General features: G+C 42.6%; 1 protein-coding gene and 1 non-coding gene across 3 annotated transcripts in view; both read right to left on the reverse strand.

The window, feature by feature from the left end:
* Window positions 1-22318, reverse strand: part of CHRDL1 (chordin like 1) — a 448603-nt gene that overhangs the window by 288239 nt on the left and 138046 nt on the right. The window lies entirely within an intron of this gene.
* On the reverse strand, window positions 19105-19176 carry TRNAW-CCA (transfer RNA tryptophan (anticodon CCA)). Its single transcript has one exon. It is a non-coding gene; the product is annotated as a tRNA-Trp (tRNA).

The raw sequence follows: 22318 nt of genomic DNA on the forward strand, positions 1-22318 counted from the left end.
TGCAAAGGCAGTAATATGACACGTGAATACTCAGATTCTTTACTCTTAGAATTTTTCCCTAATCCCAGTTTGATAGTGAAGTATCATGAGAAACATGGTTCCTACAGCAAAGAGGTATGAGTGGCAACCCAAGATTGGCTTGGGCTGTGTGGTCAGCTACATAAAGACTTCATTTGTAAAAGTGTCCATTAGTCAGAAGTCTCCTGGGGCCCAGACATGAAGGCAGGTGCCATGGCTTGAAACTCTACAGGAGTAAAGCAGGGTGCAAGAATGGTTAAGGCTTAGGCCCAACCAATCCCAGAGGTTGACACCAGTCCTCTAGTTGTTTCATATACTTGCCCATCTCTTGTCCATTGTTTTAGCAGGTGTTGTGGTGCAGCAAAAAAAAAAAAAAAAATGTTGGTGGGTGAGAAAATAACACCATGTAGATGTCTCTGAATTTCCAAAAGACTGAGAGTCTTGGACACAATGTCTATTCATTGTGGAGTCCACTGAGACCCTCTCGGAACTGGTCTTCTCTGAGCTATTTTTAGCCGCTTACATATGGGGCTGTTGAATGTACCTTATCTTTCACCATAGACTGAATGAGCAGATTATGGTGTTGAAACTCTTAAGAGATGCAGAGCATTCATGTATCTCTCGGGGGGTTACAGGAAATCCCTTTAATCCTTCCCTGAACCTTCCATTTCTAGATTGCAAGAGAGTGCAGTGGCTCATTGCTTCACTTCCTCTGCAAGATGTGACTTTCTCAGGTGGTCACAAAAACCAGTAACTCCGTGCACCCATTGTATATCCCCATCAGCTCTAGGTGGGGATGCCATGTCAGGGAGCTTCAACTAGGCATGGGGCGGGGATGGGGTGGGTCAAACCTCACACATGGTGAAGGGCAGTGTTTGAAATGTGAGTCATCCAACTCTTCCAAAGACTGAAACCAAAATGCAGGCACATCAGTGGTTCATCTAGGTTGTCAAGCCAGAGAAGAGCTCAGAGGGGGAGAATTCGGGTATGAAGGGAACCAGTCAAGAGTGATAGGATGCCAAGCAGATGGTGGGAGTCAGAACCTGAGAGAATTTTCCCGAGCCAAAGAAATGTGACCAGAGTAGAAAACCGATAGCTTCACATGTTGAAAAGGGGGAGCTAGTAAAGGCAACCACACTACACTGACCTCTCCCCTGCTCAGATCTCCTCTGCTGTGCAGGACATGGCAGGGTTGTGCTTCCCTATGTGCAACTGCTAAAAGGCCTACCTCAATCCAGTACTTTTGGGAAACACGAGCTAGTTTCTCATGACCAGTTTTCAGTTTTCTTGGTGTTTCATTCACTCAACAGATACTTATTGAATACTTGTCACAACAAGGCACTGTAACTGGTCACAGTGTCTTTGGGATCTTTTTTTTAATCCATGACAGTAGTTTGGAAAAGGTAGCAGAGCAGGGCTTGGATGCCCCAGACCAGGCGAGGTACAGTGGAGGACAGGATGGAGGCATAGGGAAGGGAGAGGCTTAGTTGGAAAGACCATGAAGTTAATGTCAGTTACCTTAAAGATGCTCAGATAATGATCCTAAAGTTTCCAACAAGGGCACGGAATGGACATATGTTTGACAGAGATTCAGCCAGCAACTCCTACTTGGACACCTGCCCTTGGAACTTGGTACCCTTTGAAATACTCAGCCCTTTTTGTACAGCAGGACATCCTAATAGGTGCTTTTAAGAGGCTCATGTTCTCACAGGTACTGCCTGGCTGCTGGGTCTCCATTGTTCTAGGGGACGAAGAGGACTGTACTGTTGGTAAATTGAAAAACAATGGCTGGCAGACCTTTTCAAGTACTAAGCACACAGGTCTTGTGTCTACATCACGTTTCAATGTATTCCTTGCTCATCTCCTGATGTGCTCTGTGTCACAGGTCGACCAAACTCTGCAGACTACATTTTGCAGACTTCCATATTAGTGGACTTCCAGCTAAATTCAGCTAAGGGCAAGAACTGATGTGAGATTGGAGGATGGGAAGTTAGTGCTAGGGGTGAAGACTGAGTGCATGCATGCTAAGTCACTTTAGTTGTGTCCAACTCCTTGGGATCCCATGGATGGTAGCCCACCAGGCTCCTTTGTCCATGGGATTCTCCAGGCAAGAATACTGGAGTGGGTTGCCATTTCCTTCTGTAGTGGATCACATTTTGTCAGAACTCTTCACTGTGGCTCATCCATCTTGGGTGGCCCTGCAGGGCATGGCTCATTGAGTTATGCAAGCCCCTTTGCCGTAACAAAGCTGTGATCCATGACGGGGTTTTTATTGCTGTTCCAATGCAAAATATGACTTCAACACAGTGTTCAAAGCACTCCACAAACCATTCATGTTTCCCGACTTTCACTGTATGCTCCAAGGATGCTGGACTATTTGATGTTCTCTGCAAATGCTCTTTCTTCTCTATGTAGCTGTATAGGGGTTACTTTGTCTGCCTGCAGGGATGCAGCCACCTGTTCATTGGGCATATTTCTCCTTATTCTTCAGTACTTGACTGGAGCATCTGTTCTCTGAGGCCTGCTCTGCCTACTTTCCATACAGAGTGAATTATGCTTTCCTTGTATCATCATTCTCAGATGTTGCACGAAATGGAGAAGACTAGATCCATAGGCCTTGATGACTGAGTGGATACTAGGATTGGTGGAGAGGTAAGAGATAAAATGGTCCTAAGTCTCTTGCTTGGGCAGTCAAGTGGATGGTATTGCCATTCTCTGACCTAGGGAACACAAATGGAAGAGCAGATTGCATTGGGGTGGGTGATGTGTTCAGCTTTGGACATGTCGGGTCTGAGGAACCTAGGATACATCCGAGTGTAGGTCCCCAGTAGTCAGCTGAACGTATTGGTGTAGAGCACAGGAGGGAGACCTAGGATACAGAATTCAGGTGGCTGAAGCCATAAAGCTTATGGGTCAAATTGCTCAGAAGGACCTGTAGAGTGAGAAGAACAGAGGAACCAGGATAGAAGGCTGAAGAAATCAGTCACACTTAAGGGGCAGAAGAAGAAGCCTTCTTACAGACCGAATCCATTAGGAGTTAAGGGATTTGCCAAAGGGAGTGTTTTGTGACTCAATCTGGGCATTATAAGCAGACATGTTTATGAGAAATGGACTCTATTGTGTGTATAAAAGTCCCAAGGAAGTGTGTGATTCCACTTCTCTGAAGTTCCTAGAGTTGTCAGATTATAGACACAGAAAGAGTGGATGACAAGGGCTGAATGGCAGGGGAAATGAGGGTACAGAGTTTCATTTTTGTAAGATGAAAAGGGTTCTAGAGATTGATTGTACAATAATGGGGATCACTTAACCCAACAGAACTGAACACCTAAAAATGGTTAAGATGGTATGTTTTATGTTGTGTGCATGTTACCCCAATTTTTCAAAATCCCAAGGAAGAAAGAATTTCAACCTAGATTAGGACTGGAAAAGTGTAGGGCTTTCTTCTCTTTTCCTTAATAGTTCTTTAAACACCCGAGAATACTCTCTTTCCTTTCTCATCCCACAGGACTCTATCCCACCATCCTCTAGCACTTGGCTACCTAATTCAGTGCTTAATAGAATCTATTGCTTGAAAATCCTTCCAGCTATTGACTCCATTCTGACTCTGAAATAAAATGGCCTTCCATTTCAGTTGATTAATATAGATTTCCTCAGTGCCTGCAAATGTAGTTTCAAGATATGAACCTTGCCATTCTCAGGAGTATTCATTTCCCTGAGGTATTCTCCTGTTTTATAGGCAGAGTCTGTGTTTCCTGCTACAGTGAGCACACACAGACATGGTTGAGTTACCTGGGCCCTGATGGGCAGAGGTTCCTGTGGATGTTAGGAAAATGCCAATCACTCCAACACTCACCCCTGGGCTCAAAGAGAACAACAAAAGACACTCACATCCACTTGATCAGAGTTGGGCTGATCACAGTCTCTGTGGTTTCCAAGGAGAATTTGCCTTCAAATAAGGTTTGGACTTCTTTTTGTTTTCTCCCTGTGAAGTGGGGAGACTTGGGATATATAAGAAGGCTGAGCCTGGGTGTCAGGGTGTTACAGGATGGGTGTGGTGAGGTGGAATGGATAAGATATAGGCAGATGTTGCTGAATGTTCATGTAGCATCATTTCTGGGGACAGACAACGTCCATTTTTGTGTGGCCCTTCCCCTACACAGACCACAATTCTGTCTCTTTCCATATTTATTATTGACTGGTTCCTAGGCACCCAGGCCAGTGCTAGGTCTTATGAGAAGTATAGCAATAGATACCTGATCAGCCTTGCTCTCAATATCTTATCTACTTGGGGAGTAATCCAGGGATGATTTCTTAGGGAACCATTTTCTAAAGCTCCAATACACAAGGAGTCCTTCGAAGTCAAAAGAGGAGACCCTTGTAGGTTAGGGGTGGTGGGCTTGGAGAAAGGCTGCTCCAAGGCGGTAGAAGATTAAGTAGATGTTTCCTCCACTAGGGTGCTGGAGGGAAGGGAGTGGGACCTGAAATACACTCTGTAATCCCCATTTCCCAAGCTCTATGCTCTGGCTTGGGTTTGCATCAGCCCTGAGAAAGGCACACCTTTCCCTGAGTTTGTCCTTCTAGCAGGGCTGCCTCTTTGTAATTCAGCCAGTGATGGCATATGTGCTGGTAGAGACTCTGGCCTGGAGATAGATGACATTGCTCATGGCAGAAAAGTAAAAGAACAGAGCTGGGCAAATCAGGAAGCTACTCTCTGGAGGAGGGTTGGGGGGCACACATCTACATTAGCAAAGGTAACCCTTACACCACCAGCACTTCACTTTGACACAGTGAATATCAGCATGTCAACAGGTTGTATTTGTTTTCCATTTAAGACAACCCAGAAAGAAGCTGAGGAATGTCCATTTTTTCTTCTGGGTTCGGGGGAGTACATTGTTAGCACCAGATAGGAAGGGTATCACTGGGGTCTTTGGAAAGCATGGACAGAAGAGGCCTCAGGGATTACATGATGGGGAAGGTCAGCATAGTAGTGATGTGCTAGACTCTAGGGTCAAACTGACCAGTATTCAAATTCCACAGCAAACAAACTTAGGTAGATTTACCACCCTCCCTCTGCCAAGCCTCATTGTCCTCTTCTGTAAAATGGATATAGTATCTCCCAGGGTTGTTGTGAGGACTCAAGAAGACAATATATAAGGTATCTGGCATGTAATAAACACTTGATAAGTGTTGTAAAAGTGTTTCCTGCTCAGTCGTGTCTGACTCTTTGTGACCCCATGGACTATAGCCCATCAGGCTCCTCTATCCATGGAATTTCCCAGGCAAGAATACTGGAGTGGGTTACCATTTCCTTCTCCATGATAAATGTTAGGTATTGTTATTTCCTTGCAATTTCTTCTAACATTACACAATAAGGCACCGCCAATTTTACAATGAATTGTAAAATGTATCTTCATCCCAGGGGAACCCAGGAGCTGACAGGCAGAGGCTATGTTATGCCCAAGTCACGAAACCTCCCAATGACCACCAGGGAGCTGATATCCGATGCAAAAGCAAGAGGGTTTTTATTACCAAGCTCGAGCTGGGGCTCCCACCGATACCAACGCAGCGGCTATAGAGAGGAGCCCCAGGTTTTGGATTACATTGCTTATATAGGGAGTATACATGGGAAAAAAGGATTTCTAGGTAGGGGAACGTCTGATTGGTCACTTTCTTTCAAAGCGTTGTGTGTTGGTTCTTGATTGGTCCCTATTGTCTAGGTAGACCACAAGTTCCTGAGGGTTAAGTCAGGAGATTTTGGTCTGGGGTCCGATTGGCTCCTGGGTGGTGGGGTGAGGTCAGGGGATTTCCAAAGGCTCTTTTCCCAGAACCTTACAAAATGGAGTTTTTCTGTTAACAAAATGGAATAGCTTAGATTCTTCAGCTGCAGAGAACTCTCTGTGTCACCTTCTCAGATGGGACTTTCTCTCACTCCAGTGGTTTGATTGCAGCCTTCTTGCCCCCACAGGAATTGATGCACAACTGTTAGCCAGCTTGGCAGAAATGTCATTCTTCTCCTTTCTAGCAGGGATCTCCTTGCTTGATAGGTATTTACTCTAGCAAAGAAAGGGTGGCCAGCTGATTACCAGATGCTCTCATAGGTTGGATATGAATCACATGTGGATCTTATTTCAGCAGCATGGTCAGCTAACTCTGGAGAGTTGAGCATTTTTTTATTTTCGCTCTTCAGGAAAGCATTTCTAGCTTAAATAAAAGAAAAGAAAAGAAAAAAAGAAAGCTCTGTATTTGTATCAACAGGGCCAGCTTTCAACAAAGCTGAGAGTTGGTTGAGAAGTGTGTCATTGACGGGTTTTCATTCTCCCTTTCCATTTCTCTCCTCTCTCCCTCATTCCAGAATCCCATGGTTTATTCCCACACGTCCTTCATCTTTGTTCACTTTTTTTAAAACCTAATGTTCAGGCTTAAACATTTTAATATGTGGTCCCTATAAGACATGCTTTCCCAAATAGCTTGGCAGCTGACAGGGGAAATCTGTGATAGGAATTGTGCCCACTATGGGAGCTCCTGGGGCTTCCCTGGTGACTCAGATGGTAAAGAATTCACCTCTAATTCGGGAGACCTGGATTCAGTCCCTGGGTTGCGAAGATCCCCTGGAAGAGGGCATGGCAATCCACTCCAGTATTCTTGTCTGGAGAATCCTCATGGACAGAGGCGCCTGGCGGGCTAAAGGCCATGTGGTCGCAAAAAAGAATTGGACACGACTGAGTGAATAAGCACAGAACAGCACAGCAGGGAGCCCCTGGGTCTGGGAGGTCCCTCATATAACCTCATGTGTTGCCCACTCAGCCAAAACAATGTGAGTTTCGGACTCCCAAAGCAAATCCCATCCTGAGCCCTCCAGCTTCAGTCCCTGGGCTCCACCTCACTTCTTTTCTTTTCAATCCAAGTGCAATGTGTAGAATGAAACCAGAATAAACTAAATCACCTACTATTAGGCCTGAGAGGAGAATAAAGAAGGGCAGGGTGGACATTGTTTGTTAATTAGCATTTCCTGAGAGAATACTATGAAACTGGAAATGCTCTTGGCGCTTTCTCACTCCCTACCTTTTTTAACCCTTCAGCATTCCTAGGAGGTGAGTACTTTCATCCTGATTTTCCTGATGGGGGAATTGAGGCCCAAAGCAGTTATGAAGTGGCAGAGCCAGTGTCTGCAGGCCAAATCCATACCCTGGGCCACCGGACATACCTGCTTCAGTGTATCTTACAAAATGCCTACCAATCTTACAACTCATCTGTATCTCTTGAACAGTCCTCTGTGCCAAATGCTGTGCTGGGAATGGGTCTATTACCGGAATAACTTGAATCAGCCCCAGGTGATCAAACATCCCAGTTTTCTCAAGATGTAGGGTGTTGAGTGCTAAAACTTTCACTGCTAAGAACAGAGCTCTGCCTTCAAATCCTTTGCAGTAACATTCCTTCCCGACTCTGGTTCAATGCCATCATGTATTAATAGATAACTAAAATCGGCTATGGTCCAATGTCATCATGTATTAATAGATAACTAAAATCAGCTATGGTCAGAGGATTTATTCCACAGAAATCACTAAGCTCTACAAATTAGGGCCTTGTTTTTTTTCCCAAGAGAGCTCATTGTTAAGCGTTTATTGGCACACCATCACCTACAGTCTAGTAGGAAATACATCTGTCACACGAGTGTATGTTCCTTGATTCTTTGTCTCATCACAACAAAGATTTGGAGTGACGGACATTAAAGCTCCCTCGGCGTGTCACAGCTCTCAGGTCTTGGATAGACCATGTTATGGCTCTCAGGTCTCGAATGGACCATGTTATAGCCCTTAGACAAATCAGTGTTACAGCTCAGTGTTACAGCTCTATTTTACTTAGAAGATAGCAGGAAAATCTATCTTCGAGGTGTGAGGGCACGTCGATCTAAAGACACGAGGAGAAGAGTGCCCCAGCACGCGGGAGAGAGAGAGAGAGAGCTGGCTCTGGCTCCTCTATTTATATGTTTATGTCTCCCTGGGCCTGTCCTATGTAAATTGGGCCAGTCAGGTGTGTTGTTTGTTTTACCTGAGGTCCTCACTCCAGTCCTTGTACCTTCTTTTGTTTCATTTTCATGGGCTTTTCCCTTCCTTGTCTGTAGCCACCGCCACTTTGGACTCCTTTTCCCTGTTCTACCTACCTAACACATCTGAGTGGATATGTGCTATCTATATCTAGCACAGTACCTGATGCACTGTAATAACAGGAGCTAATGTGTATTGAGAGTTTACAAAGCACTGTTCTGAGTGCTTTAGCTAGATTAACTTCTTTAATCCAGTCTTTACAACAACCATATGAAGTCAGAACTATTGTTATCCCTGTTTTACAGATGAGGAAACTGAGGCACAGAAAGCTTAATTAAGTTGCCCAGAGTCATACAGCTACTAGTGCTTCCCAGGTGGCGCTAGTGGAAAAGAATCCACCTGCCAATGCAGGAGACGCAGGTTCAATCCCTGGGTCAGGAAGATCCACTGGAGGAGGGCATGAAAACCCACTCTGGTATTCTTGCCCAGAGAATGCCATGGACAGAGGAGCCTGGTGGGCTACAGTCCATGTGGGCATAAAGAGTCAGACACAACTGTGCAACTGAACACATACAGCTACTAAATGAGCAAAGCCCCAACTCAAACACAAGTATGCCTGGTTGTAAATCTGTAGTCAAGGTAGCCTGTGAAGACAGAAGATCTAGGATGAATAGAGTAATGGTGTTGGATCCAGGTAGGCCCTTGAGACAGAGGCAATGAGCCAGTTTTGTGAGATGGTGTTGAAAGACACACATATACACCTATTACTTAAAACAGTGCATGGGGCATTCTAAGTGCGATATCAAGTATTTGGGTTATTTATTATTGTTGTTGTGTCGGGGTCCGAAGAGGAAAGGAGCTCAGAGTTGAAGTCCATGGTAACAGTGACACAGGGCACGCGGATCTCTTCCTACTGGAGCATAGTTGTTGCTACAAGAACATGTTGAAGACTGCTAGCTTGGAGTGAGGACAAAAAAAGGTCATGCAGGTTGTGTTTCGGGCATTGAATGAGCTACAGAGATCTACTAGAGTAGCTTCTTGGGCCTGAGTTTGTATCTCTTTGATACAACAATATTAAAATCTCTTGAACCCATTAAAACCCAAAGTCCTCTTTCATCCTAAGAACTCCACAGCCATTCCTAAAAGCTCTGGACCTGCTGGGTATACCAGATTATTTCCAATAACTAGCCTCAAATGTCTTAGGCCAGAGGTTTTGACTCCCTGCTAATTCAGCTTCTCAGAGAGAACTCCCTTTGGCCCTTGACTTCTGCTGGCCAGAACACCATATTTCATCTCCTTTCATTATAAAAATTCATATTCTTCACTTTATTTCTCTATTCTGCTGCCAGGGTTGTTTGTACCCCCTGGGACCTAACTCATTTGTCACCTGAATACTTGGGACCTGAGGTGTTTGGGAAGGATAAGTGCTGCCTTCTCATGAATGTGATGGGAGATCACCCTGGTACTCAGGACTCATTTGTCTGTCAGGCATGTAACCCTTAGAACCCAATACCCAGGCTGTGTGAATGTCTGCAGCAGCCAGTATGTGGGAGGGTTTCACCCAGCCTCCTAATGCCCACAAAATCTCTGCTGCTCCTTGTGAGAAAGGAAACAGGCTAAGTCATCTCTGCCAGGATTCCTGCTGCTGTAGTACACTTACTCCTCTGATTGTTGACCTCTCAGAGCGTGGACTGCCCTTATGGAGTCCTGACTTGGACAGAAAAAGCAAGAGGTGGAGCCAGACTTTCCTTCACCAATCTAGAACCTTGACTAGTTTGAAAGTTTTGTTCAGCTCTTGGGCCTGTGTGATGCCTGATCCATTGTTTATATAGCTCAACAATTGACAGTTTGGGTTCCAGAGGTAGACTGTGGATTCAAATCCTGGCTCCACCACACCCTGGCTTTGCATCTTTGGTTTGGTTATGTAACTTTTCTGTGGTTCCATTGTAACAGGGATAAAATGAACATAATCAGAATAATGGCAAATAGGAATACGGTGAGAAATAAATGTGATCATCCATGTAAACATCTTAGAGTGATGCCTGAGTATATAATAAGTACTCAATAAATATTAACTAGCATTATTTATTATTATTTTTATTATCTTACCCAGGGGATAGAAAACTTTTTCTTCTGTGAAGGGCCAGATAGGAAATACTTTAGACTTTGCAGGCCAAGAGAAAATGTAAGAATATTATTATCTAGCTTCATCATAAGCATCATAAGCACTTGTGATGTACTTTCATTATAAGAAAGTAAAATGATTCCCACAAATTTTTATTGAAAAAACTCTAAATACAATAATGATTGGGTGTGATTTTTGATAATATGTGCAAAGTCACTTCAGTTGTATCTGACTCTTTGCAACCTTATATACTGTAGCCCACCAGGCTCCTCTGCCCTTGGGATTTCCCAGGTAAGAACACTGGAATGGGTTGCCATTCCCTTCTCCAGGGGGTCTTCCTGACCCAGGGATTGAACCCAAGTCTTTTATGTCTCCTGCATTGGCAAGTGGGTTCTTTACCACTAGCACCACCTGGGAAGCCCATTTTGATAATATAAACCAGCTAATGAGAAAAATGGAAAACTTTTTTTAAAGTAACATTTCACTTAATTTGGTTTTGAGTTAGCATTTCTGCTGCTACTGCTAAGTCGCTTCAGTCGTGTCCAACTCTGTGCCACCCCATAGACGGCAGCCAACCAGGCTCTGCTATCCCTGGGATTCTCCAGGCAAGAATATTGGAGTGGGCTGCCATTGCCTTCTCCAACCTGCCATTAAATCAATTGCAAATGCTTATCTGTAAAAATGAATTTTAGGGAATTCCCTGGCAGTCTAGTATTAGGACTGGGTGCTTTCATTGCAGTGGGCCCAGGCTCAATCCCTGGTTGGGGAACTAAGATCCCACAAGCAACCTGGCATGGCCAAAGGCGTGGGCGGGGGTGGGGGGGAGCTATTCTTAGTTCATGGGCTAAAGAAAACCAAAGACTGGCTTGATTTTGACTCATGAGTCTTAGTTTGCTGACTTTGGATATTATAAACCTCATCAACAGAATGTTTGTTATCTACCTGGAGGATGTCCTAATTTATTCCCATGATCTGACCTTGAAAAAAATCCCAAGTCTGGACAGTTCTGGGTCATCTAAAGTAGCACCACCTCTGAGAAGGCCTTGAAAAACCCAGAGGTGACTTTCTTAAACGAAGGCCTGGACACCCCAGTCATTTACATAGTGCCTGACAAAGTGCCAGCCCCATCAGATTGGGACCCTCAGGTCATTCAAAGCGGTCTATTGCTATCTGAAGTTGATGGAGAATTGCTACTGCTTCTACCCCATTTTACTACACTCACTGGCCTCCAGGTTAACTTTCTCAAAAGAGGAAAATGTTTATCTGGTTCTCATCATGGCCCTAGTTCTCTAGTAGCTGGAGCCACTTTTCATCTCTGACCTCATGCTGGCCTCCTAGACATAACTATTCCCACACTATCCCAACCAATGTCATAAAAACAACAATCAATGCCTATCTAACTTAGAACCCTGGCTGCATCACCGTCAGTGTGTGTGTGTGTCTGTGTGTGTGCACTCAGCTGCTCAGTTGTGTCTGACTCTGCTACCCCATGGACTGCAGCCCTCCAGGCTCCTCTGCCCATGAGATTTCCCAGGCAGGAATACTGGAACAGGTTGCCAGCTCCTCTAGGGGATCTTCCTGACCCAGGGATCGATTCCGTGTCTCTTACATCTCCTGCATTGGCAGGTGGGTTCTTCGCCATTAGTGCCATCTGGGAAGCCCCTTGTGGATATAGTGGTTCACATTTTGAACTGTTACTGACTGTCATTGTATATCAAGCCTTTAGGACAGCTTGGAGGACACCCCGTCTAAGTCAATGCCCTTTCTAACTCCTTCTGCTCATACTGTGGTCAAAGGCATCTTAGAAAACTTGTTGGTGTGTGTGAGCCACAGCTTGGGGAATTTTCCCAGGCTTTTATTCTGCCCTCTGTTTAACAGCAACAACTAACATTCATTGCAAACTTACTGTGTGCCAAACACTAGATATAACATGTACTTTGAAGAGACTGCCATTTTTAATTCTCACAAGTATGCTATGACTTATGTATCCTTTTTAATCTCTATTTTCACAGATGAGGAAACTGTAGAACAGAAAGGTAAGTAATTCATCCAAGGCCAACAGCTAAGGAAATGGCAAACTCAGAATATAAAGCAAGTTTAATTTAGATGCTCAAGGCCATTCAACTTGTCTGTGGTGGAACTGAGTACTAACCAAGCCCTCTCTGGCTTTTAGGTAATTTCTCCCCTCTCTACTCTGTTACCTACATCACAGATTCTCCTACCCAGCCTATTTGGCCTGATATTTAGATTTGACTATTTGCCTGGCCTTCATTTCAATTTTTCTCCATAATGTTGCCACTTGGATGAGCCAACTCTGTTCTATCTTCTGCAGACTGCATTCCAGCCCAGCACTATCCCTGTGGGCAATACAAGTTCCAGTGACAGCACATGCATGCTAAGTCGCTCACTCGTATCCAATTCTTTGTGATATGATGGACCATAGCCTGGCAGGCTCCTCTGTCCATGGAATTCTCCAGGCCAGAATACTGGAGTGGATTGCCATTTCATCGTCAAAGGGATTTTCCTGACCCAGAGATTGAACATGGGTCCCTTATGTCTCCTGCATTGGCATGTGGGTTCTTTACCACTAGCACCACCCGGGAAGCCCAGTGACAGCACACTCTGGTCTAAATCCAGTCGCTCCAGAGCTCTACTTATCTGGAAGGAGAAATCCAACATTACTTCAGAAAAAAATGGAGTAAGAGGGAGAAATGGAGGCAGCCTCACCCTGGTAGGTTCTTCCCCAGACTTTGGCTATCCAGACCCAAGAAAAATAATAACTGATGTTAATCCCATCCTCCAAGCACTGGGATAAATGCTTTGCACAAATCATTTCATTTAAATCCTCATGGATGTTCACTGAATGTATTGTGGCAACCGTTTCATGGAGTAAGCAAGACACTATGCTGTACCCTTTCAACTTATACAGTGCTGCAGGTCAATTATATCTCTACAAAACTGGTAGAAAATATAAAAGTCCTCATAACAATCCTTTATGTTTTAGTACTACTGTCATTCACATTTTTAAAGATGTGGAGACTAATGTTTGAAGAAATTAAGTGACTTGTCTAATTTCTAAGAGCTAGGTTTGGGATTCAGGTCTCTTGGATTCCAAGCCCCACACCACCGCACTCTACAATTAGCTTACATGACCCCCAGCAGGCTGTAGATGGATGCCTACTCATGGCTCCACCTGGCTGAGATCCAACCCTGATAGGCACAGAATATTGTAACTGCCTATTCTCTGAGAGGGAACAATTATATTTCCTAGCTGGAGAAGCTCACATACAAGTATTTCTCTTGTACCATGAACCAGCTCTGATGGCCACTGTGATCCATTCAAGTCAAGACCTTGAACATGATTTTTAGTAGGACTCCATCACTGACAAGACATCTCCAACATGTCATCACTTGTGATAGCTGCTTCTAAGTCGAGGAGTAGACTAGGAGATCCAAAAGTCTTCTGCCTCCACTTCAGATCTCCAAACACCTCTAGGATCTCAAACATCTCACAGTCAGCTATTTCTAGCATATTCCCTTTTTATAACTTCACGAAATCCTCAGAGTGGCAGATGCCCTGGGGAAAAAATCAATCATGTGTATTTAGCACCAGCTCCCTATCTATTTCAGCTGTGTTTATTTTATCAAAAGAGTCTTCTGGTTCCAAATTATCCAGCTATATGGTCTTTGGTTACTGCTGTCAATAATCATCCCAATTTTGGAGGACCCCATTCAAGGTCCTTCACGTTTGTATCTGTGAGTTATTTACTGCTTGTAGATGTAGAAGTGAGGTTGAAAACATCAACCAAGTGCTATCTAGAGGCGTACCTCTGCTCTTACATCTTTTACTAGCAACATACTAGCTTCCCTCCTTACTATTCCCCAGTTATCTCAAAACTTATCACATTCATCCAGCCAGAAATACTTATTTTTGCAGTAATTATGACTTTTATATTCACTGCCTTCCTCACTCTCCCATACTATGTAGGACATAAGAAGCTGTAATTTACCAGCATTTTGAAGGTCAGGACATGAAGCATACTGGACAATTCTGGGTCCTTGAACAGAACGTCACCATGGGAGACAATCACACATACAAAAACACCACCATATGGGGCACTCAAGGTAATGAACATTACTGACACAATAGGTTTCCAGCTAACCCCTTTATGTGAATCTATCTATCCCATTTACCCCTATTCCTTGCTATATCCCATCCACTGAAACTTCACCTCTATATCAGTGGCTGGGTCCTCAGATTCAAGGAAAGCAAAGTCAAGGACCAACGGAGATAGGATAGTGGCCAATGGGCAGCAGTGCCCCGTGACACCCTCCTATATACTTACCTATGTGGTGATCTTGAGAGTCACCAGTTAGAAAGATGCATTGGTGATAGTCGTTCACATAGTGGTAACTATAGGTTAAATAGGCAACTGGGTTCATTGATCAGGGTTTGATCTACCAAGCAGTAACGGGTCCTGAGTATACCTTATCCTCAGTTAAGTGGCAGGGTACACTGGCTCCCTTTTGACAAGCTGGGCCACCAAATATATTTCTCAGATTAGTTAGGAGGCCAAGTACTTTCTGAACTTGCAAGAAGTATAAACCTTACTCATCCATGTGTATAGGCATACAGGACATAATTTATTGTTGCTGTTCAGTTGCTCAGTCATGTCTGACTCTTTGTTACCTCATGGATGGCACCACACCAGGCTTCCCTGTCCTTTACCATCTCATGGAGCTTGCTCAAACTCATATCCATTGAGCTGGTGATGCCATCCAACCATCTCATCCTCTGTCATCCCATTCTCCTCCCACCTTCAATCTTTCTCAGCATCGGGGTCTTTTCTAATGAGTCAGCTCTTTGCATCAGGTGGCCAAAGGACTGGAGCTTCAAATTCAGGATCAATCCTTCCAATGAATATTCAGGATTGATTTCCTTTAGGACTGACTGGTTTGATTTCCTTGCAGTCCAAGGGACTCTCAAGAGTCTTCTCGAACACCACAGTTTGAAAGCATCAATTCTTCAGTGCTCAACCTTCTTTATGGTCCAGCTTTCACATCCACACATGACTACTGGCAAAACCATTAGTTCAGTTCAGTTCAGTCGCTCAGTTGTGTCCGACTCTGAGACCCCAAGGACTGCAGCATGCCAGGCTTCCCTGTCCATCATCAACTCCCGGAGTTTATGCAAACTCATGTTCGTTGAGTCAGTGATGCCATCCAACCATCTCATCCTCTGTTGTCCCCTTCTCCTCCCATCTTCAATCTTTCCCAGCAGCAGGTTCTTTTCAAATGAGTCAATTCTTCGCATCAAGTGGCCAAAGTGTTGGAGTTTCAGCTTCAGCATCAGTCCTTCCAATGAATATTCAGTTCTGATTCCCTTTAGAATTGACTGGTTAGATCGTCTCACAGTCCAAGGGAATAGCTTTGACTACATGGACCTTTGCAGCAAAATGACATCTCTGCTTTTTATTTTAAAAAATTTATTATTATTATTATTATTTTACTTTACAATACTGTATTGGTTTTGCCATATATCAACATGAATCTGCCATGGGTTCAGGAGTGGGAACTTATGTACATCTCTGCTTTTTAATATGCTGTCTAGGTTGGTCACAACTTTTCTTCCAAGGAGCAAGCATCTTTTATGGCTGCAGTTACCAGCCACAGTGATTTTGGAGTGCAAAAAAATAGTTTGTCACTATTTTCATTGTTTCCCCAACTATTTGCCGTGAATGATGGGACAAGATGCCATGATCTTCATTTTTTGAAGGTTGAGTTTTAAGCCAGCTTTTTGACTCTCCTCTTTTACCTTCATCAAGAGGCTCTTTAGTTCCTCTTCACTTTCTGCCATAAGGGTGATGTCATCTGCATATCTGATATGCAATATTATTGATATTTCTCCCAGCAATCTTGATTCTGTCTTGTGCTTCATCCAGCCTGGCATTTTGCATGATGTACTCTGCATAGAAGTTAAGTAAGCAGGGGGACAATATACTGCCTTGACGTACTTCTTTCCCAATTTGGAACCAGTCTGTTGTTCCCTGTTTGGTTCTCACTGTTGCTACTTGACCAGCATACAGGTTTCATGGGAGGCAGGTAAGGTGGTCTGGTATTCCCATCTCTTTAAGAAATTTCTACTGTTTATTGTGATCCACACAGTCAAAGGCTTTGGTGTAGTCAATGAAGCAGAAATACATGTTTTTCTGGAATTCTCTCTCTCTTTTTTTTTTTTTTAAATGATCCAACGGATGTTGGTAATATGATCTCTGGTTCCTCTGCCTTGTCTAAATCCAGCTTGTATATCTGGAAGTTCTTGGTTCATATACTGTTGAAGCTTCACTTGGAGGATTTTGAACATTACCTTGCTAAATGAGAAATGAGTGCAATTGTATGGTAGTTTGAACATTCTTTGGCATTACCTTTCTTTGAGACTGGAATGAAGACTGAAACTTTTCCTGTTTTGCGGCCACTGCTGAGTTTTCCAAATTTGCTGGCATATCGAGTGGAGCACTTTCACAGCATCATCTTTTAGGATTTGCAATAGCTCAGCTGGAATTCCATCACCTCCACTAGTTTTGTTTATAGTGATGCTTCCTAAGGCCCACTTAGCTTTACAATCCAGGATGTCTGGCTCCAGGTGAGTGATCACACCATCATGGTTATCTGGATCATTAAGATCTTTTTTGTGGAGTTCTGTATATTCTTGCCACTTCTTAATCTCATCAGCTTCTGTTAGGTCCATACTATTTCTGTTCTTTATTGAAAACATGTTTGCATGAAACGGTGCATTGGTGTCTCTAATTTTCTTGAAGAGATCTCTAGTCTTTCCCATTCTATTGTTTTCCTCTATTCCTTTACATTGATCACTTAGGAAGGCTTTCTTATCTCTCCTTGCTATTCTTTGAAACTCTATATTCAGCTGGGTATATCTTTCCTTTTCTCCTTTGCCTCTGCTTCTCTTCTTTTCTCAGCTGTTTGTAAGGCTTCCTCAGACAATCATTTTGCCTTTTTGCATTTCTTTTTCTTGGGGATAGTTTTGACCACTGTGTCCCATACAATGTTATGAACCTCCATCCATAGTTCTTCAGGCACTCTATCAGATCTAGTCCCTTGAATCTGTCTGTCACTTCCACTGTATATTATACAGTAAGGATTTGATTTAGGTAAAGGATTTGATTTAGGTCATACCTGAGTGACCTAAGGGCTTCCCTGATAGCTCAGTTGGTAAAGAATCCACCTGCAATGCAGGAGACCCCAGTTCAATTCCTAGGTCAGGAAGATCCACTGGAGAATGGATAGGCTACCCCACTCCAATATTCTTGGGCTTCCCTTGTGGCTCAGGTGGTAAAGAATTGTGCCTGCAATGTGGGAGACCTGGGAAGATCCCCTGGAGAAGTATTCTGGCCTGAAGAATTGCATGGACTGTATAGTCCATGGGGTCACAAAGAGTTGGACATGACTGAGTGACTTTCACGTTCATACCTGAATGGCCTGGTGGTTTTCCCTACTTTCTTCAATTCAAGAAAAGTAGCTTTCTTTGATTCTGCTGTGAAAGATGACTGAATATCTTCATATATACCAGCATTTGGAGCCCAAAGCTGGTGGCATGAATCTTTATCAAGCTAGGACATGTTCCAACACAGTGACCAAAGCTTCGTCCTAGTAGATGGTAGGTAAGCATGCAGCCCTGTATCCGTGCCTAAAGAGAAAGTTGCCCTCTAAATACTTTCTGATGTTCTTCTCATAATGTGGAGGGTAGGAAGCAGAGCAACCTAGTGAGTTTGCCCCACAAGTCATAGATGGGTAACAGGAGCTGCTTCTTCCTGAAGTTCTTCCTCATGGATCTGGAAGGAAGAAATAACAAAATTATATATAAACAAAAAAAAAACTATCTAAAATAAGTGGTGATGCAAGAGTCTTTCTTAGGAAAGCAGTGGAAGTTGAGGGGCAGTGTCAAATGGGAAGAACTAAGAAAGACAAGAGGAAAATCATAAATTTGGCAGGTGTGGGAAAACCAAATGTGTGGTATCTGAATGACTATCAAAAGCAGGAACCAAGTAACAAAGGACACTGGGACTATACCTGTTCCAGATATCACTTGCATGAATGAGCCAGGTCCCTTTTAATCGGGTCAGATTGACTATCACATTAAAATTTTAAATAACCAACTAACTAAATAATTTTAAATGCACATACTCTCTAGTTCAGCAATTTGATTTCAGAAATTTTTCCTACCAACACATTTGCACAAAGACATAAGTATAAGGATTCCATTGTAGCATTAATTGTATTAGTAATAGACTGAAAGGCATAGAATATGCATCAATACTGCACTAGTTAAATAAATTATGGTACATTCATACAATGTAACATTACTTAACCACTAATGAGAATAATGAATCAATTAAAAACTAACCCAAAATTAACACAGACACTCAAATTAGCAAAGACATTAAAACAGTTACTTTAACTGTAGTCCATATGTGGCTCAGATGGTAAAGAATCTGCCTGCAATGCAGGAAACCCAGGTTTGACGCCCTGGATCGGGAAGACTTCCCCTGGAGAAGGAAATGGTTCCTCACTCCAATATTCTTGCCTGGAGAATTCCATGGACAGAGAAGCCTGGTGGGCTACAATCCCTGGGGCTTCAAAGAGTTGGATATGACTGAGTGACTTACATATATTCACAGTGTCTCATAGAGACATGGGAAAAATTATAAATGACCCAAATAGAACTTTAGAGATGAAAACTATAATGTATAACGTTAAAAACATACTAAATTGTATTCCAGCACTCATGTACGGATGTGAGAGGGTGAAGTCACTCAGGCATGTCCGACCCTTTGTGACCCCATGGATTCTCCAGGCAAGAATACTGGAGTGGATTACCATTTCCTTCTCCAGGGGATCTTCCCGACCCAGGGATCAAACCTGGGTCTCCTGCATTGGAGGCAGACGCTTTAACCTCTGAGCCACCAGGGAAGCCCCCACAGATGTGAGAGTTGGACCATAAAGAAGGCTGAGTGCCAAAGACCTGATGCTTTCAAATGGTGGTGCTGGCAAAGATGCTTGAGTGTCACTTGGATAGCAAGGAGATCAAACTAGTCAGTCCTAAAGGAAATCAACCCTCAGAATTCACTGGAAGGACTGATGCTGAAGCTGAAGCTGAAGCTCCAGTCCTTTAGCCATCTGATGCAAAGGAGCCAACTACCTGGAAAAGACCCTGATGCTGGGAAAGATTAAGGACAGGAGGAGAAGGAGGCAACAGAGAATGAGATGGCTGGGTGGCATCACCAACTCGATGGACATGTGTTTGAGCAAACTCTGGGAGATAGTGAAGGACAGGGAAACCTGGTGTGCTACAGTCCATGGGGTCACAAAGACTTGGACATGACTTGGTGACTGAACAACAAAATGGGATTTATGGCAGATTAGACACTGCAGGAGAAAATATCAGTAAACTAAAAAATACAACAATTAAAAACTACCTTTGGAAAACACAGGTCAGAAAGAATCAATATAATGAAAGGCACATCAGTGAGCTGTGAAACAAGTTTAGGCAGCCTAATATATGAGTAATTGGAGTCACTGAAGGAGAGCAAGGAAACATTAGGGAAAATGCTTGAGGAAACAATAGTCAAAAAATTTCCAACTTGATGAAAACTATAAACCCACAGATTCAGGTAGCTCAGAGACTCTCACAAGCATGAAACCTGAAGAAAATTATATCAAATGACATCCTAATCAAATTTATCAAAGCCAATGATAAAGAGAACATCTTAAAAGCAGCCAGAGAAAAAAGACAAGTTTATGCACAGAAGATCAAAAATAAGAGTCACAGTAACTTTTTCATGGGAAATGGTGCAAGTGAGAAGAGAATGAAAATAATATCTTTAAAGTTCTGAAAGGAAATGTGTTAACCTAGTGTTCTATACCCAGGGAAAATACCTTTTAAAAATGAAGATGACAGACAGACTTTCGGACACACAAAGCTTAAGATACTTCACACCATCAACCCCAAACTACAAGAAATATTAAAGGATGTCTTTCAAGTCGAGCAAAAATGATACTAGATGGAAATTTGTATCTATACAAAGGAATAAAGAGTGCTGGAAATGATGACTACTCGGGTAAATATATATTTTTCCATAATGATTAAACCTCTTTATAGGATAGCTGATTCTTTAAACAGATAAAATAACAATGAATTGTGAGGTTTACAAATAAGTAAATAAAGTCTTATAAATAAGACTTTCCTGGTGCCTCAGATGGTAAAGCATCTGCCTACAATGTGGGAGACCCAGGTTCAATCCCTGGGTTGGGAAGATCTGCTGGAGGAGGACATGGCAACCCACTTCAGTATTCTTGCCTGGAAAATCCCATGGATGGAGGAGCCTGGTAGGCTACAGTCCACGGGGTTGCAAAGAGTCGGACACAACTGAGCGACTTCACTTTCACTTTAAATAAGTAAAACTACGATGTATGACAGTAGCGTAAAGTCTGGGAGGGAAGAAATGGATTTATACTGTTGTTAGGTTCTTATATTACTTGTGAATAAAGTGAAAGTGTTATTCACTCAGTCGTGTCTGACTCTTTGCGACCCCATGGACTGTAGCCTGCCAGGCTCCTCTGTGGTGAAGGGGCATAAATTCACTTGACAGTAGACTGTTAATCACTTACAAATGTTTCTGTAAATCTTGAATCAATCTGTAAAATAAAAACAGCTATAGCTAATAAACCAACAAAGAAGATAAAATATGATAATTAAAAATGAAGAATAATCTCAAAAAAGGTAGAAAAAGAGGGAAAGGGAACAAAGAACAGATGAGGCAAAGAGAAAACAAATAGCAAGATGATAGAGTTAGCACCAACTATAACAATAATCACATTAGAAGTCAATGGTCTAATCTCCCTAATTAAAGGGCAAAGATTGTCAGATTCAATAAAAATAGTAAGATTCAAATATTGCTGAATTTAATATACAGGTATACCTCAGAGATATTGCACACTTGACTTCATACCACTACAATAAAGCAAATATCACAATGAAGGGAATCACATTAATTTTTTGGTTTCCCAGAGCATATAAAAGTTATGTTTAAACAATACTGTAGTGTATAAAGTGTGCAATAGCATTAGGTCTAAAAATGTAATGTACAGACTTTAATTTAAAAATGAAAAACAAAAGTTGCAATACCAATATTGAAGATCACTGATCACAGACCACCATAACAAATACAATAATAATGAAAAAGTTTGAAATATCAGGAGAATTGTCAACATATGATACAGAGATACAAAGTGATCAAATGCTGTTGAAAAAATGGTGCCAATGGATTTGCTCAATGCAGAGTTGCCACAAATATTCCATTTATTAAAAAATGCAATATCTGTGAAGGGCAATAAAACAAAGTACAGTAAAATGAAGTATGCCTTACTCACTTTAAATATAAAGACACAAACAAGTGAAAAGTAAAAGGATGACATAAGACACACCATGCTAACCCTAGCCAAAAGAAAGTTGTCACGATTGCATTCATAACAAAGTGAATTTGAAAGAAAAAAAAGTATTATCGGTGACAGAGAAGGTCATTTCATAATGATAAGGGGATCAATTCTTCACGAGGACACAACATTCTTAAATGCTTATGCTCCTAAAAAGTACATGAAGTAAAAAGTGGCAGAACAATAAGGAGACATCTGCAACTATAGTTGGTGATTTCAACAACATTCTCTCAATGATTAATAGAGTAAATAGAGAGAAAATAAGCAATGGTATTGTAGGCTTACACAACAGTATCATCGAACTTGTTTGGCACATATAGAACAGTCCACCCAACAACAGCAGATGTCACAAGTGCAGATGGAACATCTATCAAGATAGATCATACTGTTGAACAAACAGTGTAGTATGTTAGGCGTTCAGTCATGTCCAACTCTGTGTGACCCCATGGACTGTAGCCCACCAGGCTCCTCTGTCCGTGGGATTCTCCAGGCAAGAATACTGGAGTGGGTTGCCATTCCCTTCTCCAGGGGATCTTCCCAACCCAGGAATGGAACCCAGGTTGCCTGCATTGTAAGCAGATTCCTTACTGTCTGAGCTACCAAGGAAACCCCTGTTGAA

This window comes from Budorcas taxicolor, chromosome X, assembly GCF_023091745.1.
Source record: "Budorcas taxicolor isolate Tak-1 chromosome X, Takin1.1, whole genome shotgun sequence".
Taxonomy (NCBI): domain Eukaryota; kingdom Metazoa; phylum Chordata; class Mammalia; order Artiodactyla; family Bovidae; genus Budorcas; species Budorcas taxicolor.